Below are 26,362 nucleotides of genomic sequence, written 5' to 3' on the forward strand. Positions count from 1 at the left end.
GGAAAAGCCTTGGCTTCCACAAAGATGGTCAAAAACAGACAGAAGAACCTAAACAGAATCATAGGAGATTTTTCTTTCATGTATGTGTGTGATGAAAACTTACATTTTAAACAGCCATCTTTGAAGTTAAAAAAAAAACCCTACCAACAGCATGCCCTTACACGCAAACACGTCAAGTCCACTGCAACCCCAACCATATGACAGCTCTGCAAGCTCCAGCCCTGAAAAGCAACCTGTAGGATCTAGAGAGGTGCCACAGATAGTTAAGATTAATAATATCTCCTCATTTCTGCTCACTTCTTGCTTGACTCGAACCCTCTCTCACACATGCAGAGTGCACTTGTCTGCTGGTGGGCAGAAGGCTGCTGTATTTTCAACAATTTTGATCTGTTCTCAGTTCAACGGCTGCAATGGGAACACTGAAACATCTTGAGCCGGACATGAAAACTTTTTACATTACTTTGTTATATCATAACATATAGTAAACCCTTGATTTAATGGACCCTGACATAACTGACTTTGAAAATAATAGAATCTGTCTGCCAGCCTCCCTGGTGCTCCAAATAAATGTGGGAGAATCATCAGAGCCACTGCTGGAGCTGGAGGAGCTGCCAGAACAGCTGGGGCCACCAGGGCTGGAGGGGCCACTGCTGTGGAAATAGGTCAGGCTGTCCTTCAGCTCCTCTCCTGGTAATTGGGAGAGGGAGATGGAGGTGTGAGGGGCAGAATGGGGTAGGAGGAGGGAAGGGAAGAGGTGGAGCAGAGAGCAGGAGTGAGTGATGGGCTGGGAAGGTCAGTGGATCATCATACAGTATAACCATTTGCATACAACGGACTTTCAGCATTAACAGACACCCCTTCTCCCATTAGTCCATTAAATCAAGGGTTTACTGTACTGTGATAAGAATGCAAATCTTTAGACCCATGTCACAAGCCCAGCAGTTGAATTTTTTTTTCTAGCAACTGGCAGATCAATTGGAAAAAAAAAAAAAGCCACTGGCCAGATGAGTCAAATTACCGGTCAGGTGGTAACTTTAGTTGCAGGAGTATAAGGTTGGGTAGAAATGGTGGGCGTAAGGAGCAGGAGAGGGGAAATGAGATATAAGCAGACAAAAAGGAGAAAGAGGGCTAGGATGGAGAAGGAGCTAAGGAAAACAGTGGGCAGGAACAGTGCTTTGGAATAGCGGAGGGATTGCAGAAGTATGAAGGGAGAAAGATGAAGAAGGGAGCTGCAGCCAGCAGCCAGGCAATAAGTGAGGAGGCTGAATGAAGTCAGAAAGCTGCAAAGATCGCTTCTGAGGAGGAGAGGGTGTATGTGACGCTCCGACTCATGCCTTGCACACCTGGTTTTCGCTGGTGCTGACAGTGATGTATGTGAATGCATTGACTGTAGAACTGAATACCTTCATGGCAATTTGCAATTATAGTTTCTTAAGCAGTTGTTTGTACAGGTTGCACCTCCCTGGTCCAGCATGGCGGGGATCTGACAAGTCCCAAACAAGAGAATTTGCCAGGCCAGGGGAGGCCCAGGTCTTCTGCTCTCCCAGGACTCCAGCCCTCCCTGCAGGTTCCTTGGGGGCTGCCCACAGGGCTCCAGCCTTGGCCCCACACTGCTGTGGGGTACACAGGGCCTCCAGTCCCCAACCCCATGCTGCTAGACAAGCAAGGGCTCCAAATCCAACTCCAGCCCCTGCGCTGCTGCAGGGCAGGCAAAGGCCCCATGCTTCCAGCTTATCTGAACTCCCCCCAACCCCTCACAATGGCTTCAAGGCATGGGCGGTTCTCTGCAGGCTGCTGCCTGCAGGCACCACTCTTGCAGCTCCCATTGGCCACACAAGTACTCAAGGTGGGGGACAGTGTGCACAGATCACCACTTTCCAGGATGGCAGGGGTGTGTCAGCAGCTGTGCAGAGCAAGCAGCCAGAAGGTACTCTAGTTCCGCTCTGTGGTCAATGGTGGTGGCAGGGTCCCCCAGCCATTTTAAATCACCCCAGGATCAGCAGGGGGCTGAGGGCACATACTGGAGGAGAACTCGAAAGTGGCAGGTGAGCCTGGGGGAGAGACCTGCCTCGAACTTTGGTGGATCCAGGCCCTGTGCCAGGAATATTCCAGCTGCCTGGACACCACAGGCCTGCAGAACTCATTGCCCATGCTGAAGCAGGCGGCACAGATCACTTGCCACTTAAGCTAATGTAAATGGTGAATTTTGTGTAACTTCAAGTCTTAAACCATGATCTCAGGGCTTCAGTAACTCACCCAGAGGTTAGCAGTCTATTTTAGAAGGGTGAGAATCTATGGCCTGCAAGGTTCAGGAGGTCAGACCAGACGGTCACAATGGTCCCCTTTGACATTAAAGTCTCTGAGCTTATGAGAAATAAAGAGGAGTTCAAATTAGGGTACACAAAAAGGAGGACACAGAGGCAGTAGTAGCACCAACTGCGAGAGTGGAGTAGTCAACCTAGCTATATATAATGTGACCAAAAATGACAAGTCTGAAATTTGATAGAGATCCTGGATGTCTGGAAAAAATGTTTAAAACATACTAGGAAACAGAATCTGCAGGCTCTACTATCTCCTGTTCAGAATGTGAGAAAAAATGCACACTGTTCCTAAAATCTTATACACAAGAAGAAAACAGTGGCAATTTGAGCAATGTGACTATATGTGAAGTATAACAACGAGCAATGTTTACTAAACGCATACGTCATTAAGAAACGGGGACCAGTTCCGTGGGCCTGTGAATGGTTATATAAGGTTTATCTGGACTGGAAATCTACAACAGAGTTTCTGTCACTTTCAGCAGATTCCACTAAAACAGTCAAACAATAACCAAAAGGAATACTAAGGCCTGGTCAACACTATGCAGCGCCATCGACATATTTTAGCTGTGCTAATTACATAACTGAAGTTAACATCCTTATGGCAATGTCTTCCATGAGATAAGGTTGATAACTCTCCCATCAACATCAGCCTCTCTTCTTATTTTGGTGGAGTGCTAGTATCAATGGGAGAGCTCTGTGAGATCAGTTCATTATATCTGAGATGATGTGATAAATCCATAGCCAGTAATTGATTGCTGCAGCATTGATCCGTAGCATAGTGTAGCTATACCCTGAGACAGGTACTGGAAGTGTTCAATAAAGGCATAGGAACTATAATAAACATGAAGGCTAAAAATAATACTAGGTGAAAAGATTCAAGACCATTTTCATGAACCTTGACCTGTACCTGTACATCTACTTGAAGGTAGATGCTGAATTTGATGTCTGGAAATGAGGACACACTTTCAAAAATTACCTGAAGCAAATGGGGAACTTCTATTGTTTCAACAGTACAAATGCGTCTTACAGTAAGAGTGTGTGGAGATTTTAAGGTCACCATAAATGCTGTGCTGAAAGTTGAAAAATACTTCTTGCCTTAAATTGAAGCAATTTTTGCTGCCCAGGCAGGAGGACAAAGATTCAGCCATACTGATTTTGATCAAAGATCAAAAAAGAGCCTAATGTATATTTCTCGACCAACACAGGAGGATCTGTATCACTAGAACAGGCTTACTTTTGGTATTGTTTCAGCTCGTGTTACACAGCAATGGGCAAGGGACCAAGTTTTGCAAGGTATCCCAAGAACACAGTGTTATTTGGATGACATTATTGTGACCGGTGGAAGTGACAAAGAACATCTGGAAACACTGAAAAGGATATTAAAATGTCTAGAAAAATACAGGTTACACAGTAATCATAGAAAATGTGATTTTTTTCAAGGACTCAATGGCTTATCCTTGGCAAGTTATTGATGCTCAGGGTCTCTATGAAACTCATGAGAAGGTTTAAGTAGTTCTGGAAGCTTCACTACCAAAGGATATATCACAATTTATATCATTTCTGGGATTTATCAACTGCCATAGCCCAGTTGTAGCAAACCTATCAACTGTATTGTATCTACTGAACTATTTACTACAATCTAATCAAAAGTGGTTTGGTCATGTGAGTATCAAAAAGCTGTACTGGAAGCAAAACAATTGGTCACATCAGACAGTCTACTTTAGCCCATCCTTGCTTATCAAGTTAGCATGTGTTGCTTCTTCATATGAAATTGGGGCAGTAATATGTACAATTCCACATGGCAGTGAAAGAGACTCACAGCATTTGCCTTAAGATTTCTCAGACTGGCAGAATATAATGAATAGAAAAGGAGGCGTTAAGCTTAGGGCTTTAAAAATGAAGGCATTTACCAGAAGTTTTGTATGGCATCCAGGTGTGAGCAACAGGTAGAGAAGCTGTGCCGATAGGATTAGCACTATTGCACCCTGGGAATGTCCATCAGCTCCCTGGCAGCTTCTAGATATTGATTTTGCCAAAGCCCTTTTTAGGAATTATGTATGTAGTAATGGTTGATGCCCATTCCAAATTGCCAGAAGTTGGTTTGGGTTTTTTTTTCTTTTTTGTTTGTTTGTTTTTCCTCATGAAAAATACCACAGCTGCAAAGACAGCAGAAAGACAGCAGAAAAACTTGGAAGTTTATTTTCAAGAACTGGACTGTTAGAAAAAGCTAGGAATGACAACAATCCTCAGTTTAGTTCAGAAGTGTTTCAGAATTCTTGACGAAAAAAGGTTTTAGACATTAAATATGGTATTAGATGTATGTAAAAATGGTATTAGTCATATATGTGACATATTGGCACTTATCACCCAGCCACAGAAGGCTTGGTTGAAAGGCTTGTACAAACTTTTAAGAAGGCCTTGCAATCCATGGTAGGTGAAAAGGAGCCATTACAGCACAAGCAATCAGACATCTTGTTAGAATACCAACACATGATATATGCCGCCATCAACAAAATCCTACAGTGCTATTTATAGGCCAAAATCTCAGCTCATATTTGATTTATTAAAAATATATCTATCTAAATCTCCAAGTCAGAAAAATCAAATAAATGAAGTGAAGTGAGGGGGCACCCAGAGCACATCGCCACCTATAAGTCGGACAAACAGTGCTGGTATATGACTATCAGGAACCCAGACATGACCTTCAGCAATTGTTAGGTCACAAACAAGTCCTTTGTCCTGTACAGTACAAGTGTCACCCACCAGGCTTTGGTGTCACCACAGTGATTAATTACAAGATTCAGGGATGAGCTGTAGCTTACATTGTTGCAGACAATATGGAGGAGTGTTGAAAACATCGGCAGACACTATCCAGAAAGTAAATGCAAGCCACCTGAAAGGCTTGACTTATACCTGGACCTAGAGCTGTTCCCTCACAAGTACTTCTGAAGTCATTATGCCTACTTCATTTCAGGAAGGAGGACAGATGGGAGGAGTTTGAGCAGAGTGTTGAATCTGTTCATGTGAATTTACAGTTACAGTTTCCTAAACAGCCGTTTATGTTGAACCCTGCGATTACTAAGCTTTTCAGCTTTCTCAGTGCAATAGAGAGTCAGCCACTCAACATGGCTCCACCTGTATGCACGTAACTGTGTTCATAATTGGGATTTGAGCTATGTCGACAGTGCATTATACTAGATAACCTAGAGACATAGCTCCAAGGACCTCTCAGACCTGCACTCTTTGCTACCCTTTGTCCCTTGTACAAAAGAGGAGACTGTTCAGCCTAATGCCTCAAGACAAGTCTGTCAGGTTACAGTGGGCTCAACTCTTCGCAAAAGGATTTAAACCACAATAAGTTAATGATGCTGTTGTTAGCTCTCCAAACTGTTCGACCAAACTGGAATTAATTAGAGCTCGCTATTGCCTTGTAATCTGGCCTCTTCCTGCCACAGGATTTTTCATAGAAATAATCGTAACATGTGGCAATAAGTGTTGGCAATCAACACTTAGCATAAAGCAACTTTTAAATAAATGACTCAATAGCCAAAGAATTAGGTTTTACGCTGTCTGAAGGCAACCTTATTAGGAATAGGTTGGTTCAAAAAAAGTCTATTTCATTGGAATTAGACAGCATCCAAATATAAGTAAACACAACAACAGAGATAAACTCAGTAAAAAATGACCCAAAAATGTCTTCAGCCGACACAGTTGTGGTAAAACTATTTTTTTCTGTTTGCAGATGCCTACAGTGGTTTTGGCCATGAGACGGTACAACACACAGTGTTGGTGCTCTCAGCCATTAGGTTGTAATTGAATAAGATAGATGGGTTCATTCATATGAACTAATGTAGTTTTTCTCTTGAAGGTTTCATATTACACAAATCCATTAGCATATTTACAAATTAATCTTCCCTTAGGAAAAAAGATCAAAGATTTACAGAAGGAAGTGCTTTATTACTTTTAAACTGCCTGTTTTTTAGGAAAATAGAAAGGAGGAAATATATGAGGAAGAATTATGTTGAACCATAAATGCCTTTATTATGGCGACTGTACAGTAGCTCTGTGGGAGACTGAAATATAAAAAAATACGTTAGGGATTTAAAATAGTGTATACACGTTCAGAATTAAAAAAGTATAGCAGGTGCCCATATACAAGTCCATACAGTGCAAACTATTTTATAACTGAACTCAGTACTATGGATAATTTAAAAAGAGAATCTACACTAGGAGAAATACTTAGATGTGTTTTATTCAGTTTACCTTTCACATGTTCTCTGCCATTTCTCTTACCTCTTTTCCTGCCTACTGAAGATACATATAGCTAATCAAGTGGTATTTTCACCTTGCCATCCCCTGTCCTCCTTGATCCCAGAGAAGAATCACATTGCAACAGTGATTCCACAGTCTTACAATGGCAGCACCCCAGAATGCCATAAACACATGATTACTCCTTCATGTGGATTCAAAGTGAAGCCCAGTTAAAGTAGTCAGGAAGGGAAAACTCGTATTTTGAACAAATAATTTAAATAATGAAGGTAAAATTAGTTGATTTGTCTTCACTTAAACTCAGCTGCATTGCAAAGTCCTTCTTTACAGGGACCGTTAAAAGACTTTGTACTGTGGCAGAAAATACAGAATAACATAACAGTAAGACTGCTAAATGAGATGCAAACCTTTAATGATTTATTAATAACCACTTTCTGCAACACTTCTAACCACTGAAGAAAAATCAGAACCCTAAATATATTAAGCCCTTCTCTTCAGAGGAAAAAAATCTGTTGGAACATTGCAAGAATACCAGCAAATTCACACACACACACAAAACAGTTTTTTCCAACTTGAGGTGCATTATGTTGACCTGTTTCTAAATCTTTTCTTGCCGGGTATGGTAGGGATTTGTTGTCGTAGTTGTATATTTGGAGACTGTTCTGAAACCAAAAGGTATGATTTGATGAAAACTACATTCAGAGCATCATTCATCAACAGTACAATTCCTCATTTCTCATTAATATTGTGTTCCTACAAGTATACCTTCCCCTGCCTCCAAAGAACAGTAACTGGCCAATAAAATGGCTATGGAAAAACATATTTTTAGACTTACAGTGACAGACATCCATCGCTCTTTTATAGGTGTGCACCCTCTCTTTCCTTTGCCACCTGTCAACCCCATCCCTGTATGGATAGAGGGTTCATCCAACAAAAGAACTGCTATGGTTCCACTGCAGTGAAAGAGCAAACCATGAAAAGGCCATGCAGCAAGTTTCTGAATCTGCAGAGTGCACTGCTTTACAAAAGCTTGCACCTTGGCATGGACAGAAGTTTCAAGGGCTCAGCAGGAGAAGGTGACGATCATTGCCAATAGATCTGAACTCCATCCAAATGCACTCTTTGCAACTGACTCCAAAGGGGTGCACAGCAGGCCATGTCTGATACTAGAGGCTCCATTAGAAATGAGAACATAAGCTCCACTCCCTAAATCTTTTTATATTGAAGATTCTCCTATTTCCGCATACATGCCCGTGGTGCCTGCTATTTTTGCAAGCTTTGGGTGGGCTGAGATTTTGGCCCTTTGACTATAGAATGAAAGAAACTGCTTTGCAAATCACCTTCACTCTTCCTTTTTTAATTCACATATGCTTTCTTAAAAATCACACGAAGTATTCTCATTGCCCACTTCCTTTACCTTTCCTGAATAATCAGAGGAAAAGGGTTCTCAAGTGGAGAGAGAAGGAAGTGGAAAAGCAAGATTCCTTAATTATGTTTCAGGCTTTGGCATAGTTCCTTGACTTCCAGCAAGTCACAATTTTTCTGTGAAACTTTTACCTCTCTATGAAATAGACAAAAATAATACCAACGAGCTTATATAAATAATTGTATAGCACCAGTCACCATGGTTTCTATGAACTACAAGGAGTTGTTTTCAGGCTTAGTAACCATTTATAACAGTCAAGTAGCACTTTAAAGACTAGCAAAATGGTTTATTAGGTGAGCTTTCGTGGGACAGACCCACTTCTTCAGACCATATCCAGACCAGAACAGACTCAATATTTAAGACACAGAGAACCAAAAACAGTAAGCAAGGAGGACAAATCAGAAAAAGATAATCAAGGTGAGCAAATAAGAGAGTGGAGGGGTGGGGGGAAGATCAAGAATTAGATTGAGTTAAGTATGCAGACGAGCCCCTATAGTGACTAGCACGGCTTACTCTCTGTTACCATTTATAACAGGTCGAATTAAAGCCCTGCTACGTTGTTATAATAGTGATGCTTCGCAGTTAAATAGTGTCTGTCATTCAAGGTTCTCGAGGTACTTTACAAACTACTAACAGTGCCTTGCTAATCACCATACCCCTATGAGGTTCATGTAAATAAAACAAATTCTATTTGAGGATAGTTTCGAACTTATTCCCCAACATTTAGGTCTAGTATGAAATACCTCAGCCTGATATTGCACTCCATCAGTCACATGACCAGTGACTCCTATTAAACTCATGAAATTTTTTGTTAAGAATGTGCTATTGACAATTCTACCATTGAGATTAATGCTAATAATCTTATGGTTGTGTCTACACTAGCTCCCAACTTCGAAGGGAGCATGGTAAGCAGGGTATTGGGAGATTATTAATGAAGTGCTGCAGTCCAGCAGCAACTTCAAAGTATTAAGCTGTGAAGCATTGGCTTGCATGGAGTAATTTTGAGGAGTAAAGGGACTGTGAAGTAGCCCAGGCACTTTGAAGGACCAATGGATCAGCCACGGCTACACGCAAGCCGGCACTTTGACAGTTTAACACTTCCAAGTTGCTGCAGGGGAGAATTAGCTTAATGAAGTGCTGCATATACACTGAATAATCTCCTAATACCGTATTTACCATGCACCCTTCGAAGTTGGGAGCTAGTGTAGACACAGCTTTAGGGTGGAAGAGTTTGAAGCTAAATGGAAATTTCATTTAAAAAGGATGGCTGGAACAGGGAGTAAAAGCATAGTCAAGAGCCTGAATCAAAACAAAACAAAAAAAACGTAAGGCAGCATTATTCTCTAAAATCCAAGTTAGAACTCAAGACTGATTTCCTGCTTTTCTCACCCATCTACATCTCCAGCTGTTACCAGCTTCTTGTGGGTTGTTGAACTCTGGATGTTGACTAGCTTGCAGATGTGAGATGAATTGTTTTATCCCAAGGTTTTCAGGTGATCAAAATGAGATAGCAAGTGTGCTTCCATTAATGAAGAACTGCAAATCTGACCTGAGGGAATTTCCTTCTCCAACTCACATGTGGCAATAAGTTAGATCCTGAACACATAAACAAGGCTCACCAGAAAAGTTAGTGAGAGAGAAATCACTCAGCACCATCTCAGAGCATCAACCCACCTTTTCCAGTGTGTTGTCTGCAGCGGTGGCCTTCCCTGGTACTTTACGGAAAAGGGATAAAAATTCTAAACTATGCAGGAAAGGAAGGAGGTCAACCTTCCAGACTCCTGTAGGTGACTGACTAGAAGCTCAAAGCATGAGATTTTTTTGGACTATTAGACAAATCAGAAGGGACCACAGGGCAGAGCATGGTTGCGCCATGAATGCATGTGTCTGTCATTCAATATATGGAATTAAAAATTGAAGTGCATGTAGCATTAAATATGAATGATGAGTTTGTAGAATAAAATAACTATGAGACAAATCTTTGTCTTACATATCGGATAGCAGTGCCACAGGCAATTTTTGCTTTAGTAAGGAAAAATATGGTCTAATCTGATCCAGCAGAGTGGAAAGAATAAAGATCACTGTATATTTCAGGAAAATGATTTTTAGTGTTGTTGCGGTGGTGGCGGCGGTTGTTGTTGTGAAATTAAGAAATAAAGGTTTATAAGCCTGGTTTCTGTTGTGATGTGCTAGTAGCTCACATTGCAGTGTAGTGTAGCTTAAAAACTTGAAGATGAAAAGCATAGTGCAGATTTTTTATGTGGTTCTTTTTTCAGAAAGAAAAGCTAATAAGGAAAAAAAGAGAATATGGCTGAATGTAGAAAGAGTAGATGATAGTAGTAGAAATGTCAGAAAGGACATGTTAGCTGAGTTTTAATTGTCAGTCTGACTCCTTCCTACAATATGAAGAATAAACAGGTTGAGACACAAAGGCTCATTTGTGTGCCATAAAGCACATTGCATGGGAATCCACATCTCTAGCTCTCCAGAAGAAATGGTTTCTTTCATCTCTGATCATATACCAGAGGTAAGCTTCTATTTTTCCTTTTTTAATTTTTTTATTTAATTTTGAAAGGCCAACAGCCAAATTCTGCTCTCCATTAAGGAAAGTCAATGGAGTTTATCCCTCTGGAATAGAGAACAGAAATTAGCCTAAAATGTTTTTTGAAAATCTAAATCTAATAATTTTCTGAATTGAGCTGATAGTGGAGAGAGCAGGTATATTTTGCTGCACTTTTTCAAAAAGCAAGGGGAGAACAGCATCCTCCTTGGTCACCACATGGAAATTTTGGAGGGAGGACATGACAAATGGCTGCTGTCTCCACGCTACTGGAGATAGTGGGAGAAGAAATCTCCTGCACCATTCTCATCCTCACAAACTAGATTCAGTTAAGTGATGAAGGGATGCTGAAGTCCATTTGAAAAAGGGAAGGCTCAGTGGGAAGGAAAAGGGGTGACAGCCCCAAAATCAAATTCAGATGGTAGTTGGTGGTTCATCCAAAACTGGCCATCATTTGAATCAGTATTCTGTGTTACATCCTGCTGAGCATGTAATGAAAACACTAGGGCTGAGTCTACACTTACCAAAACCTTCTAAATGGCCATGCTAATGGCCAAATAGAAGAATACTAATGAGGTGCTGAATTGAATATTCAGCACCTCACTAGCATGCTGCCGGCCGTGGTGCTTTGAAAGTGCCACTTTCAAATGCACTCAGCTTGGCGCGGCTACACGGGGATCCTTTTTGAAAGAACCCCACACATTTTGAAATCCCCTTATTCCTCTCAGCTGAGCAGAATAAGGTTATTTCGAAATGCACAGAGTCCTTTTAAAAAGGAAGCCTGTGTAGCCACGCTGAGCTGCGCACATTCAAAAGTGGCACTTTCAAAGCGCCATAGCAGGCAACATGTGAACGCTAATGAGGTGCTGAATATTCAGTTCAGCGCCTCATTAGTATTCTTTGATTTGGCCATTAGTATGGCCATTTCAAAGTTTTTGGTAAGTGTAGACACAGCTCAGCTGTTTGGCGATCCTGCAAAGTCTACCTCCAGTAGAGCCAGTTTTAAAAATTCCTTTATTTGATTTGATCATAGCTCTTTGAATTGGCTGGGAAATATTTTCAAAAACGCACAGTGGCTGATGGAGAGAAGGAAGGGAAAGCACAAAGGGAAGGACAAAAACAGAGTGTATAAGGATTTTAAACACACACTCTTACCTCTCCATTTCTTTCACTTCTTCCTGTTCACAGAAACAGAGATTCAAGTATCCCATTTTACTCTTTTTTAAAATGCATATGCAAAATTTTTGGTTCTGGTTCATTATGAATAGTAGAAAGGGTGTCTCACATGATGTTGAACATGATTCATAGATTGATCGATTCCTTGGCCAGAAGGGCCATTTTGATCATGTATTCTCACTTCTTTTGTAACACAGGCCCTAGAACTTCTACAAAGTAATTCCTAGTGCCTAATTCCTATTGCTTATCTTTCAGAAAAAAAAAATCTAATCTTGACAGCTATGGTTACACTCGAAGCTTCTGTTGACAAACGTTTCTGTTGGAAGAGATTTTCTGACTCAACAGAGTGTGGCTGTACACTAAAGCAGCTCAAAAGAGCAATCCATTCTGTCAACAGAGCGTGGCTGCGCTGCCCAGCCCTTTCTCGACAGAACAGTGGACTGTAAGCTCAGCACACAGGCTGCCCAGTGAACCGGAAGCCCTGTCTGTCAACAGAAGTGTATCTCTCCCCCCCCCACCCCGCCCCGAGAATGCACACAGCTTTTTATGTCAACAGAGAGGCAGAAGCTTGTCAGCAGAAGTGCCAACTTTTATCAAATTACTGTCGACAAACACATTTTGTGTTTGGACTTTCCACCAGTTTTGTCAACAAAACCAGCATTTTGTCAACAAAACTCTCTAGTGTAGCCATAACCAATGTGAAAATGATCAGTGATGAAGAATCCACCACAACTCTTGATAAACCATTCCAATGGTTATTTATCTTCACTATAAAACATTTACACCTTGGTTTTAGTGAAAAACTTGGCTAGATCCAACTTCCAGCCATTGGATTTCATAACTGAAGAGTCCATTTTCAAATATTTGTTCCCCACATAGATACTTCAAGAATGTAAATCAAGTCACACTTTAAGCTTCTCTTTATTAAACAAATTAGATTCTTTGAGTCTAACATATATTTTCTACTCCCTTTAATCATTTTTGTGGCTGTTCTCTAAACCCCCTCCAAGGTATCAATGTCCTTCTTGAATTGTGAACACCAGAACTGTGACAATATTCCACCTAGTTGTAGCAATACCACTTATAGAGGGAAAATAACCCCTACTTCTGAGATTCCCTTTTTTATGCACTCCAGGATCTGATGAACTATTTTCATCATTGTTGCATTGGGAGCTCCTAGTCAGCTGATTATCCAGCTTGGCCTCCAAATCTTTTTCAGTGTCCCCTTTCCAGGATAAAATCACCCATCCTGTAAGTATGGCCTACATCCTTTAGTCCTATATAAAAGTGTGATATTGATTATATGAAAACTCATATTGTTTGCTTGCTTCCGTTTTCCCAAGCAATCCAGATCCTACTGCATTAGTGACTTATCCTCTCTGTTATTGGCTACTACTCAAGTTTTGTGCCACTGCAAATTTTATTAGTGATGACTTGTCATATAGGTCATCAATTAAAATTGGTAAATAGGGCACTGCCTACAACTGGTCTTGTCAGGACCAAACTGGAAGCATGTATCCCCTCAATCATGATTCCCTGTTTACAATGGCATATTGAGAACCTATCATATAGCCAATTTCTAGTCCATTCAATGTGTACCAGGTTAATTTTATATCTTTCTCATTTTTCAAAAATCATAATGTTGTGCAATACCAATCAAATGCCTTACAGATGTCTCTTATGTCAACACAATTACCTTTATCAACCAAACCTGTAATCTCATAAAAAAGATATCAAATGAGTTTGACAAGATCTATTTGCCATAAAACTCATGTTGATTTGCATTAACTGCATTACGCCCTTTAATTCTTTATTAATCAAGTACTATATCAGGCACTCCATTATCTTATCTGGGGTCCATAGTGATGTTAATGACTAATAATGAGCATGGTTCTTATTCCAATTCAACTATTGGGGCTTTCCTGCATTATTGTCTTCAATTAGTCCTCTCAACAAGAGCCTGATCACACAGCATTTCAGAACTGCAATAAATTACATTCAGTCCCCTGCTCTACTATGCAGGCCCATATGCAGAGGAGGCACAAGTGGTGCATTCACAATCCCCCGCAATGGGCCACCTCACCACTTTTCTGCTCTGTCCCTACCCTGGCCCTTGGCCCCCTCCCTAACCAGCCTAGATGGGGATTACCTGAGGCAGGTGGTGGTGGCAGCAGCAGCTGCAAGGGGCCGCCTCCCCACCCCCACTCACAATGTGGTGCTCCACCACACCTTGCAGCCAGCTGACCCCCGCTTCTCCAGACTCCTGCAGAGAAGTGAAGCTCACAAGGATGGGATGCAGGTGCAGAGCACCACATGGTGATTGCCAGGGAGAGGGGAGGTCAAGGGGAAGTGAGCCTTGGTAATCCTCCCTTTTCCGACCCAGTTTTAACCAGCCAAAGAGAAAATTTAAGCCATCCAAGGATGGAAGATCTTAGCAGGAACACTGTTTCCTTGCTCTGCGTGCCATCAGAAGAGCCATGGCACAAGCATCACTGCCAGCAGCAGGGATGCTGGGGGATAGTGCCATGACCAGACTAGCTGGAGGGTGAGTGGCAGGGCAGGGCCTCCTTGGGGGTGGTTTCCACATTTACAAAAATAGCACACACACTCAGAAATTCCTGCCTATGGGCCTGCTATGCCAACTAGTGTACATTTTGCACAGGCCCTGAATGGTGAGGAGCACAGAAGTCATCCCCCAGCCTGCTGGCTGCACGTCCTTATGCAGCCAGTTCTATGCCTGGAGGTTGGAAGGCTCGATGCCATTTTACACATGAAACATTAGGGATACTGAATCACTGCAGCAATGGAAGCCATAGACCCCAAGCATATGTGCCATCTTATTCGGTAGGGTTCTGCTGACATGTAGACTTTCTTGCACAGACAGGCCACTTGTTCTTAAATACCCATCCAAGTCCTATCTGACGATTTCACGTGGTACAGAGGGACTGGTCAATTTCACTCTGGATTATTCTCATCAAAACAGAGCAATCTTTTTCCCCTCAAATGTGCCTCAATCTAAAATTATGTAAGTTCAAAGTCTCTTTAACAAATTAACGATAAAAGAATAGAACAGTTAAATGAATATATTTTTCATGCTCAAGGCCTATGTATTTAACAGTTTTCTAACTGTTCATTTATATAAAAAATACTTCAGTTATTATCTACTTGAGTTGAAATTAGATATTTAATTGACTGGAGGGAATGAAATTCACTCACTTTTAAATAAGGCAATGATTTAAAAATATTCCTGTAAAGTGATTTGTAAGACCACCACTAGCACTAGTTCTTGGCATACAGCCTTGTGTGTGTATATATTTTATAAGCTTGGTTGTTTTTAGTACTGTGAGAGCTAACTTCTTCAGAAACATGTTTATCTTAATTAGGAAAGTCAACAGACTTCTAATGGGAAGAAATGGGTATTTTTCTCTGTGGTATCTAAAGCATCAAAGGCCTCGTTCTTGTGCCAAACCAATCTTCCTTCCTGCCTGCCTTTCAAACCCAGGTGATTGCAGACAGATGAACAGACATTTTCCCAAAAGCTTCTATTGACCTGGCTCCAGTCCTTTCCCTTTCTCTGTCTCCCTTTCTATCTGCATGTCACTTTTCTTTCTCTTTATGTGTATTTTTTGTATTTTTGCCTCAGGAAACCTAGGGATATTCATGGCACTGAGGCAAATAATGTGGAATTAAAAACTAAATTCTTCAGGCCTTATCCTAGCAACAGGACCATCACCATCTGTTCAGAGGACAGGGCTGCCATTATCTACAACATTCTTTGTACATACTCCATCACCTGCATTGCCCCTTACCCTGGGTTCTTTGTCTAAGAACAAAGTAGTCTGCTTCCTTCTAATACCATACATTTCATAAATGTGATATACAGTTCATTTACAGGGATTAGACATGAATAAAGACCTGAAAACATTTTACAAGGAAAAAAAAATCTGAGAACTCACATCTGCATTTGAAACAGCAAAGGCAAATATTGTTTAATTTAAATAATCATTGGAGAGGTATGATTTAAAAAGTTTGTGTAAATTCTACAGTTGAGTCCAAGCTTCAGCAAAGCAAGTACAATACAGTTGATTTTTTTCTTGGTTTATTTTATAACATCAACAGCTCTGTTATTAATTTTTAAATTTAAACACCTAATTAAAAAATCTGCATTCTCTCATGTGATATAAAAGGCCACTTTAGCTGTTTGGAGCCAACATTATCCAAGCTGAGGCCCCATTACACAGAGACAGCACACCTTTTACTCAGGAAAAATATGGGACTGGATACAAATCTGTACCTGCTAAATGAGTTCAAAGTCATTTTCTAATGCTGTTCAAATATACAGAGAGCAGGCAAGGTAAGGATATACAGTTGGATGTTTACAGAGCACAAAAAAGTAAGTGAAAGGGTAAAAGTGCAATGAGTGGTAAAAAACAAATATTCTTAGAAACTGAGCAACAATCCAGAGTTCTGCATGATAGAAATAAACCAGCCAAACTTTACAGGTTGGTTGGTTATCTCATGTTTTGTTTTGGTTTTTATTTTTTTCTTTTTTCAGGTCAGTAATTCTTACAGGTGTGCACAGATGTATTCTCCCACACTAAAAACAAATTTGTGGCATGCAGCTTGGCAATATAAATTGACCAAATCTGCCTACTTCTACCAAATATGCAAATGTACAGCTATGAGCCACACAAATAGAGCAAGGGTAACACCGGACAACCACCTTCCCAGCATCTCCACCATTGAACAAAATGTCAAAGGGGCCCAAACTTTCAGGAATGAGAGAAAGAAAATTAGTGCCCATGTCAGGTGGTACTCTCTCTGCCTGCCTAAACAAACTCCTCCCCACATAAGGAAAGGGATAGACTATCTGCAGTATTTCAAGCTATGTCTACACTGAGAGATAAATTTGAATTTAAGGCTTCATATTACCATGTGACTGTCTTCACTATAAATATCATTAGCTCAATTTAGGAAGCACTAATATCGATAACATAATTTCGTCAGTACCTGCCGTGTGTAACGTCAAGTTCAAATTTAAAAGTTTGAATAAACGCCATTGTGGAAATGCCACATCTTAAAATCAAATTTGTTAGCCTCCATATGTAACCCATAATGCCCCACAGTGCTCTGTTCTGGCCCCTGCTCTCCGGGGCTGTTTCCTGGTGGCACAGGGAGGTAGGGGCACGGCTCGGGCACAGTCCCTGCGCCTTTGCCGGGTTTGCACAGGAGGAGGTGGGCTCGTGTTTCGCCTCCACCAGGTTAGGGAGGATGCAGCAGGCCCCGACCACCGCTGGGACACTGGGGAGCCCCAACTCCAGCCTGATGTACAGGCATGTAAAATGCCCCTTGAGACGGCCGAATGCCCACTCCATGGTGTTCTGGGCATGGTTCAGCCACTCATTAAAAAGGTCCTGGCTCTGCTGGGTGTGCTCAGTGTACGGCTTCATCAGCCAGGCCTGCAGGGGGAAGGCCTCATCCATCACGATGCAGGGTGGCATCATTGTGTCCCCAGTAGGGAGCTCCCGCCAGGGGATGAAGGTCCCCTCGGCCATACAATGTCCCAGCCCTGAGTTCCTGAAGACCCTTGTGTTGTGGGCATGGTCAGACCAGCTCAAATAGATGTCCTTGAACCAGCTATTGGTGTCGACTAGGGCCTACAGGACCACTGGCTGGTAACTCTTGTGATTCTCATAGGCCCCACGGCTTTGCTCCAGGGCCCAGATGGTGATGTGGGTGCCATCCAGGTCCCCAAAGCAGCTGGGGAATCCCAGCTCCTGGAATCCCTGGATAGTATCATCCAGGTCCCCAACGTGAACCAGCTGCCTCAGGAGCACCTTGTTGATCATCCAGATGACCTGTAGGGCAAGCGGGGGGCACGTTAGTGAGCGTGGGGTTGGGTGTGGCTTGCCCGCCCATGCCCGTCCCCATCCCTGCCCCTGTCCCAGGGATGCCTGCCCTTCTCCTGATGGTGCCTGTTGCCAGGCTGCCCCCCGCCCTCTGCATGCTGTCTAGGTGTGAGCTAGGCACAGCTTACCTCAATGAGGATGGCCCTGACGGTGGCCAACAGATCAGTAGCTGTCTGGGGTGGCCAGCTTCCATAGGACGATGGCCACCCTTTTGTGCAGGGGGAGCGCTGGCCTCAGGTGTGTGTCCTGGTGCTGGAGGACTGGAGTGAGCCAGTGGCACAGCTCCAGGGATGGCTTCTTGGTCATCCTGAAGTTCCATAGCTACTGATCATCAACCCAGTCCTCCAGCACCAGCCAGTCCCACCAGTCTCTGCTTGTGGGGAAGCTCCACAGGTGGCACATGACCCAGGGGACTGGCTGTGGACATTGGACCCTGAGGATGGTGTCCAGGAGGGTAGCTATTGTGGTGGCCACCCAGAGCCACTGCAGCACAGTGGCCAGGACCATGGCCAGTGCGCTGGCCACAGCTGCAATGAAGGGTGGGTGCTACTCAGGGTCCATGGGGGCCCAGTATGCCACCTCCAATGTCTCTCTCTCTCTCTTAGCCTCGCGCTGCCTGGGGACCAGGTTGCTGACCCTCGGAGTGTGCAGGCTGAGGCCTTGGAAGGGCTTGTCCATCATGCAACCCCGCCCATGGCACTTCCTTCCCCTTTTCTTTTGAAAGAGAGCTCCAGTATGTGTGGACACTCTCTTTCGAAATTGTGCTGGAGACCTTCCGAAAGAATGGACCAAACCTTTGGTCCCCGCTGGTGTGTGTGGATGCTCCATTTCGAAAGACCATCTTTCGATGTTCTCTTTTGAAAGATGTTCTTTCGAAACAGAACTGTAGTGTAAACGCAGCCATTGAGTGTGGCAACAAAAAGTTGACTTTGTGAGACATATGCAGGGAGGTGAGGATAATCAAATTGGAATTTATAAAACACAACGTTACAAAATCAATATTAATATATTTGAATTTTATATTAATTTATCTCATAGTATAGACATAACTGCAGAGGGAGTGTGAATAGAAAGTAGTGCATCTGGCTTAGGCACAGGAGTAATGAACTGTGAAATTTGAACTACAGGGTTACTTCTTTCACTTTCCATACATCCCGCCTTACATCCCAGAAACATATATGAATACTGGCTATTATTGACACACTGATTCCGGTGACTGTCTTGACCCATTTACCTGTGTTTTTTCACTCTGGGGGAAAATATTTCAAGCTGTGACAGTGTTGGTGCTGAATCACTGGCACAAGTCCCAAACTGTTTAAAGAAGCAACTTTCTGCCATAACTACAACATGACAGCGTTGGGTTACATGCTGGGTCAAATACTCAACCACTTTAAGATTACCTGTATGACTGTTGAAATGAAAAACAATTTATTTATATGTGTTCAGTTCACAAGAGCATCCACTGAAGAAAAACATCTGATGTCACCGTTACTAAGTATCAGATCCATTTCCTAGATATTAACTTGACATAACCCCTTTTCTTCAAGCAGGCAGGGTCTGAAAATTCGAGTTGAATGAACGCCCAAATTATTGTAACGAAAATATGCAGAAGCAGATACAAAAATGAAGTTTAAATGTATTCAAAACTTTTAGATACTGATCTCGTTAATCAATATAGGAATAGTACAGATTGAGCCTCTCTTGTCTGGCACGCTTGGAACCTGACTGGTGCCAGACGAGAGAATTTGCTGTACAACAAGAAGTCAGTATTTTCTAGCACATTACCAACAGTTCCACTCCTCACTGGGCTCTTAGAAAACATTTCATTTTATTTTTTATTTTATTTTATTTTATTTAGAGGTAAATTACAACTAAATAATAGCACAGAACACTGAGAGCCAGGACTGGTGACTGTAAACAAACTTTATGGGACCACAGAAAACTTGGTCACACCTATTATAAGTTGTCATCCAGATAACAAAATCATGCCAGATTACAGATCTTGCCAGATGAGAGGGTTCTGGATTAGAGTTGTTCAACCTGGGAGGAGGGGTAACTCATTGGTTTGAGCATTGGTCTGCTAAACCCAGGGCTGTGAGCTCAATCCTTGGGGAGGCCTTTTAGGGACTGGGGAAAATAGTTGTCAGGGGTGGTGCTTGGTCCTGCCAAGAGGGCAGGGGACTGGACTAGATGACCTCCTGAGGTCCCTTCCAGTTCTAGGAGATGTGTATCTCCATTTATACACTGTATTGAAAAAAAAAAGCCTGCAGAATGTCTACTCACCAAATTCACCCTTTTGATCTGAAATCAAAAGAACATGGCCCTTTTTCCATTGGCCCTCTTCTGCTCCTAGAACAGGAAGAGTGCCTTTTTTCAAAAGATTCTTTCGAAAAAAGAGCATGTGTACGTGCTCCCTGGGCCCTTTTTTCAAAAGCGCAGTCCTTAGGGCACTGGATGATTTGACCTCCGGCCTGTTCTTTTGAAAGAGTGGGGGCTGTGTGTATGTTCTCTATCGAAAGAGCAGATTGATTATTTCAATCCACTTTTTTGAGCGTGGATGCACTCTTCTGAAAGAAGTGTTTTTGGACAAGCTCTTCTGGAAGAACATCTTTCAAAGGAGCGCTGTAGTGTAGATGTAGCTGTGTTGGAGAGAGTCTAGCCAGTTACGGCAATAATGTGTATAATATTATATATTTATATTTTCTGAAAATCTCTCCAAACAGAAAACCTCTGTTCAGATAGCATAATTTAAGCTAAAAGGAACTCTTTCTTGCCATATTTATAAACCCCAGTGTAAAGAATTGTTGTGGTATCACTTAAATATAATGAAGCTTTATTTTTATGTTGACTTTTTTTTTTATTTTAAGAATTGTGGTGTTTTCTTCCTTTCACCCCTGAGGTATTTCATGAGAATAAAGAGTTACTGGGCATCTCTACATTGCAAAGAGATTTGGTCTTCACTAAAAAAGATTCAGGATGAATACATTAGTATTCATATGGAGTTTGTGAATTGCCATAGGTCTATCATTGTTATACAGTATCATTTGAGTAGAAAGGATACCTAAAGGAGGCTTATTTACGAAGTTATTTGTTTTTCCCCAGAAATTTGGTATTTAAATGTATAGCACTGAAAAAGAAATGTGCTCATTTCAGTAAAGAACACATCTTTCTAACATCACCCTTATAAGCAGAGCAATGCAATTTAATAGAGTAGGCTAATGAGTTCTTACATATATTTTCAGTTTCAGGATGGAAGTCCTAAGAAACATAGAAATAAAGAAATCATCTAACTAACATGTTCTGTAATTAATCTTAATATCCAGTTATTCTCTTGATTTGAAACAGTCTGGTAGCAATATAATATAGTCAGCAATATTGTATGTACCATTGTGAGAAATGAGAGAAAATAAACAGTGTTCAAGTGTTGGGTTTTTGTTTTGTTTTGTTTTCCTGTTCTTGCTCACCATAGATCAGTCTACTGCCTAGGTTTATCACACTCAAAAATCTAAACAAACAGAGGACTAAACCAAGAGAAGGGCCGGAAATTCTAAATTCTGGCAGGATTAAAGGTTACAAGTAAGAATTTAAACAGCTGTCTCACCATTGCTTTCATTCTATGGATATTTTAGATCAGATGGAAATCCTGTTTGCTGTGAGTTCTCTTAGCTTTTACTGTCATTTTTCCCTAACTGTTAGAAATCCATAGGCTCAGGACAACAAACAAATTCTTAACATGGAGCTTGAGCCAGTTCCCACTGTAATCTCTGACACTTCAATAAAAGGGGGGCAAACAACTTCAGCATGAGCCAACATTTTAACTAGAAGTTTTATGATCAGTGTGCCAAAGAAGACTGTAAAGCTCACTGGATCTTGAGTTTAACCTTGTCCAATGCACAAATATTGAAATGAATTCACTCTATACCAATGTTTCTTGCTTCCCACACGTTGGAGAAGGCTCCCTCAGGCTAAAATTACACCAGGCCTACCCCCGTGCGAGAGTCATGCCCAACAGAAATTGATTACCCAGCTTAAGGAGGGAAGGATGGTCTGGTGTTTAAAGTACAGGAGTGGAAACCACAGAAGCTGAATTCTAATCCTAGTTTTGCCAGAGACTGGTTCAACTTTGGACAAGTCAGTTAAACATTGTGGGTCCCACTTTTGTCATCAGTAAAATGCAGGTACATATTTTCCGACTTCATGACATTAACATAAGTACAAAAGCTTTGAGAACACTGAATGGAAGGCATTAGAAAAATGCTAGCTATTATTAAGGTTGCCAAACAACTACCTGGTTGTGATTCCCTATATATATTATAGTACAGCAATAACAGACAGCAGGAAAGGAATTTTAGACAGCTAATTTACTGTTTCAGTGAGTTGACAGTTTCAGGCTTTGATGCAGGTCTTCAACTATTCTAGCCAATCACAGTGCGGGGGAAGCTGTCATACATTAATTCTGTAATATTACTGTGGGCAGACTTGATAGTCCTGCTGATTTATAATCTTCATATTATGGAAGTAGTAAAAAGTGAGAAAAGGGCAAACAGGAGTAAAAATCAATTAACCTAAGCAAGCAGTGGTATGGATTTGATCCTGATGACAACAGCAAAGAAGTCCTGCTTTATATCGTTCATTACAAAGGAAAGAAGCGTAGCATTAGAAAATGGTATGTGATTCCTAAGATAGGGATGACAGGAAAGGTGAAAGATTTTAATAATGTATGTAGGCAGAATGGACAATATTATTTTTATTTATATATATAAATCAGTAGGAGGTTATTGAGAGCTCAAAATAAACAAGGTGTAATTACATACATTTAGTATAAATGCTCAGCAAACAGATCATAAAAAATATTGGAATAAAACTGCATTAAAAAATCAAGGAAACTAAACGGTAATAGACAGAGAGACAACAACAAGAGAACAGAGTTAGTCTCAAGCATATGGTTCCAGACTTACACATAGTATGTTAAATAGCCAGTGAAGTGATGGTATAATTTGTGATACCAACAAGAATGTGGAAAGCCTGGGATCATAGTGCATATTAGAAGCTGAAGTGGTATCTTCCAGCAGCGGCCTGACAGAGGCTGTATCTGTTGCTGCTGCTGCTGCTGCTGCTGCTGCTGCTAGTGATAAATACCATATGCTTGGCTCTTACTATTACTAAGTGGAGCTACGTTGTTACAACAGATGAGTGACTATAGTATTTTCTCCATTTTTTTTAAATGTAAAGATTTATGCCCAAGTATAGTTCTCTGAAACTAAGAAGTGGGCAATATTATTTTTAAAACTGAAACATTCCCTTGGCAATTTCCTTTTTTATCTTCTCATGATCCTCTAATCACACTTTGCTCAGCCATTGTTGTTTCTAAATATTGTGATTTTCCTTTCCTACAATAGCAAGATCTTCTCCTCCCTGCTCAGTTGTTAACAGTTAACTTTATTATTATGATACTACTTTAGTTTTCTTCCCATTACTTTGATCCAGTTAAAGTCATTGCAGCTAAAGTAAGAGACAAAGTTGGCTAGATAGATTTGGGGAGATATTCAAAAGCATTAATGAGATGGATAGATGTATAAATCAAATATGTGCATTTCTTTAGTCACACTGTACTATTTCTATTATAAATTCATTCATTGGTTAGGAGAAAAAATCTTGTTTTGTTCTAATCACATTAGTTTCTCTAGGTAACATGGAGTGGAAATGTGGCTTGGAATTCTATTTTTTTACATTTATACTGCTGTGTTAGAATAGTTATTTGACAGCTTACTTTTGGACGATTTTTTTTTCAAAGTTGATCAATCTAAGAATGTGAAGTCAATAAGGTTAATTTTCATATTGCCATTCAATTGGTTCAAAATACTTGACAATTAAATTTAAATTGTCTTATCTAGCAACTGACAGCACAGCTGTGAAATGGAAAGGTAGTTGTTTCTTGCTAACATCAACATTTCTGCTCTATTTTTTAAATAAATTAACAATTAAATACTGTGAGAGCAGAATGTTATACATACTACATATGCTGAAGCATAAAACAAAGTTTATTTCAGGTTTTGCTGTGATTTTTCTACTGATCCAGTAACATTCAGTTTTACTGAACAACAAGAAGTCCTGAGGCACCTTACAGACTAACAGATATTTTGGAGCATAAGCTTTCGTGAGCAAAGGCCCACTTCATCTGATGCATGAGTTTTACTGGACAACTTTCAAACACATCAATAACAGAGAGGAACAGTATAGCAACAGCGCAGGTTAAAAGATACAAATACACGGAGTACCTTAGACGACCTTTCCCAACTTCCACTTTCCTTCTGGCTAAAAAGACCTTCAGGTTTGTTGCAAAAAAAATTAAAACTAAAATACTAAGAGCAGGCCCTAAACACAGCAAGAATACATTATAATACCTGTACCATTTATTTCAAGTCACAACAATTTCCTACCCACATGTGAATAAAGATAGAATTAGAAAGATCCACTTATTGTGAATCAGAGTCCTGGGAGAAAAGTAAAGCTAATGGCTCAGGCACTTAGCCTGCAGGGAAACAGTAGTGTACTAGTTTCTCTATATGTTCAGAAACTACAGGGGATCATCCTCACTTGCTTATGAAAGCTACAAGCAGCTGTCATTGGGCCAGATTTATATCTGGTGTAATTCCTCTGAAATCAACAATTACATCAGGGATGTGTTTGGCTCACAGAGATAAACAAATGCACTGCAGATAAGAAAAAGTGGTACAGTATGTGTGATTTTTCATTGACATCTCTGCAATTAATTCCTCATATAGTTTGTTTACCTCACAGTGCTCTTGGAGAAATGTCTCAGTGTTTTTCTTTCAGATTTTCAACCAGTTCAACCTCTTTTGACATAACTCAGAAACCTCTACATTCAGCTCCAAAACTGATAAAACTATCATTTTAATGAAATATATTTAAGTACTAAATATGAGCCCTTACCCAGATGAGTATCCTATTTGTGTATTTATGCATATGTCTATGTATTTACCAGGAATGTATTACAGGTTGAACCTCTCTCGTCCAGTACCCTGGGGACCTGATCAGTGCCAGATGAGAGAATTTGCCAGACAACGAGAGGTCAATATTTTCTAGCACATTATCAACACTTCCACTGCTTACTGGGCTTTTAGAAGACATTTAGGGATCAATTACAACTAAATAACAGCACAGAACACTGAGAGCCAGGACTGGTGGGTGTAAACAAAGTTTATGGGACCATAAGAAATATGGCCATGCCCATGCCCATGATGAGAAGTCATCTGGCTAACTAAAATAGTGCTATAGATTATGGAACTTTCCAGATGAGTGAATTCCGGATTAGAAAGTTTTAAGCTGTATAACTAAAACTAAGCACACTATAGATTGTATGATTAAATACATAAAGAGAAGACAGGCCCAAATCACCAGATTTGATCTCTCCCAAGCTTTGGAAGCTCTGATTGATCATGCTTTGAAACTGAATCCAAATTCTGGAATTCTCCAAATTCTATACAGCACCATCCATTCTACTCAGCAACAACACCCCATGTCCAAACACCCCAAACAAGTTGAAGTTTTGAATATGGTTCTGAATTTTGCAGTGCAGTGCCCCATCTCCAGTAAAAATGGTTCCTAGACTTGAGCAGTTTATTGAACTACACGTTTGGACCCTAAGCATTCAAATACCCATAAATGACTCTAGTACATCTTCTGTGACTAAACCAATGTGACCACTCATGAGAGAAATCACTGTATTTTGTAGAACTAAAAGGACTTGAAAGCTTGAAATTTATCTACTCTAAACATGCTTCACTTTTCTACAAATGCTCAGTGTTCAACAGTTTCAGATTTAAGAATCAGCATGTCACCCTACTCCATGCTTGACAGAAACATAAGCTTTGCCAAGTATGAAAGCCAACTGGGCTAGAGAAATTAGGGTAATGTTCAAAACAAGATCTCCATATTTTCTCTTTTTTTATGCATGTGTCCCACGGGTACATTCCTTGCTAGTTAAGTCCAGAGCAGTGTTGTGTCAGAAAAACAGAGAGAAGACAAGGGAATGTGAATTGAAAAATGTAACATCACTGGAGTTCTGAAAAGAGAAGGAGACAGGTTTGTAAAATATAAACAAGTTCTCACCTTCCTTCCAAAAAGGTAGCAAGTGAACCCCCAAAATATTCCTTTTGTATGTGGTTGTTGTTTGGCTTTTTAATTCTAAAATTTGTCTTTTCCCAATACTGTTTTCTTGCTTTCTTTTTCATTTTTTTACCACCCATAAGCAAGCAAACAGAAGAGAATTGCTACCATGACAGTCAGATGCCAGTGATGAAGGGTACCTTATTGAAACGTAAAAGGATTAACTAGGTTTTCAGTTTTGTATGCAACTCTAATAAATCATTGTAAAACAGGAAATTGAATAAATAAAAAAGCTGACTGCTCTTTTAGGACAATGAATTCATTTTTAGCTCATTTGTCATTGACCAGATCATATGTATTTAGAGAGACAAGATGGGTTAAGTTGAACTCTGATTATCCTATCCAGATCTCAGGGAGAGCTCAATGAAGCTCAAAAGTTTGTCCCTATCTCCAAAAGAAGTTGGTCCAATATAAGATATTACCTCACCAACCTTGTCTTTTCATATCCTGGAACAAAAGTAGATACAACAATGGAAACAAGTATATATTTACGTAGTCTTCTAAATCTAGA

This window comes from Carettochelys insculpta, chromosome 8 (genome assembly GCF_033958435.1).
Source record: "Carettochelys insculpta isolate YL-2023 chromosome 8, ASM3395843v1, whole genome shotgun sequence".
Taxonomy (NCBI): domain Eukaryota; kingdom Metazoa; phylum Chordata; order Testudines; family Carettochelyidae; genus Carettochelys; species Carettochelys insculpta.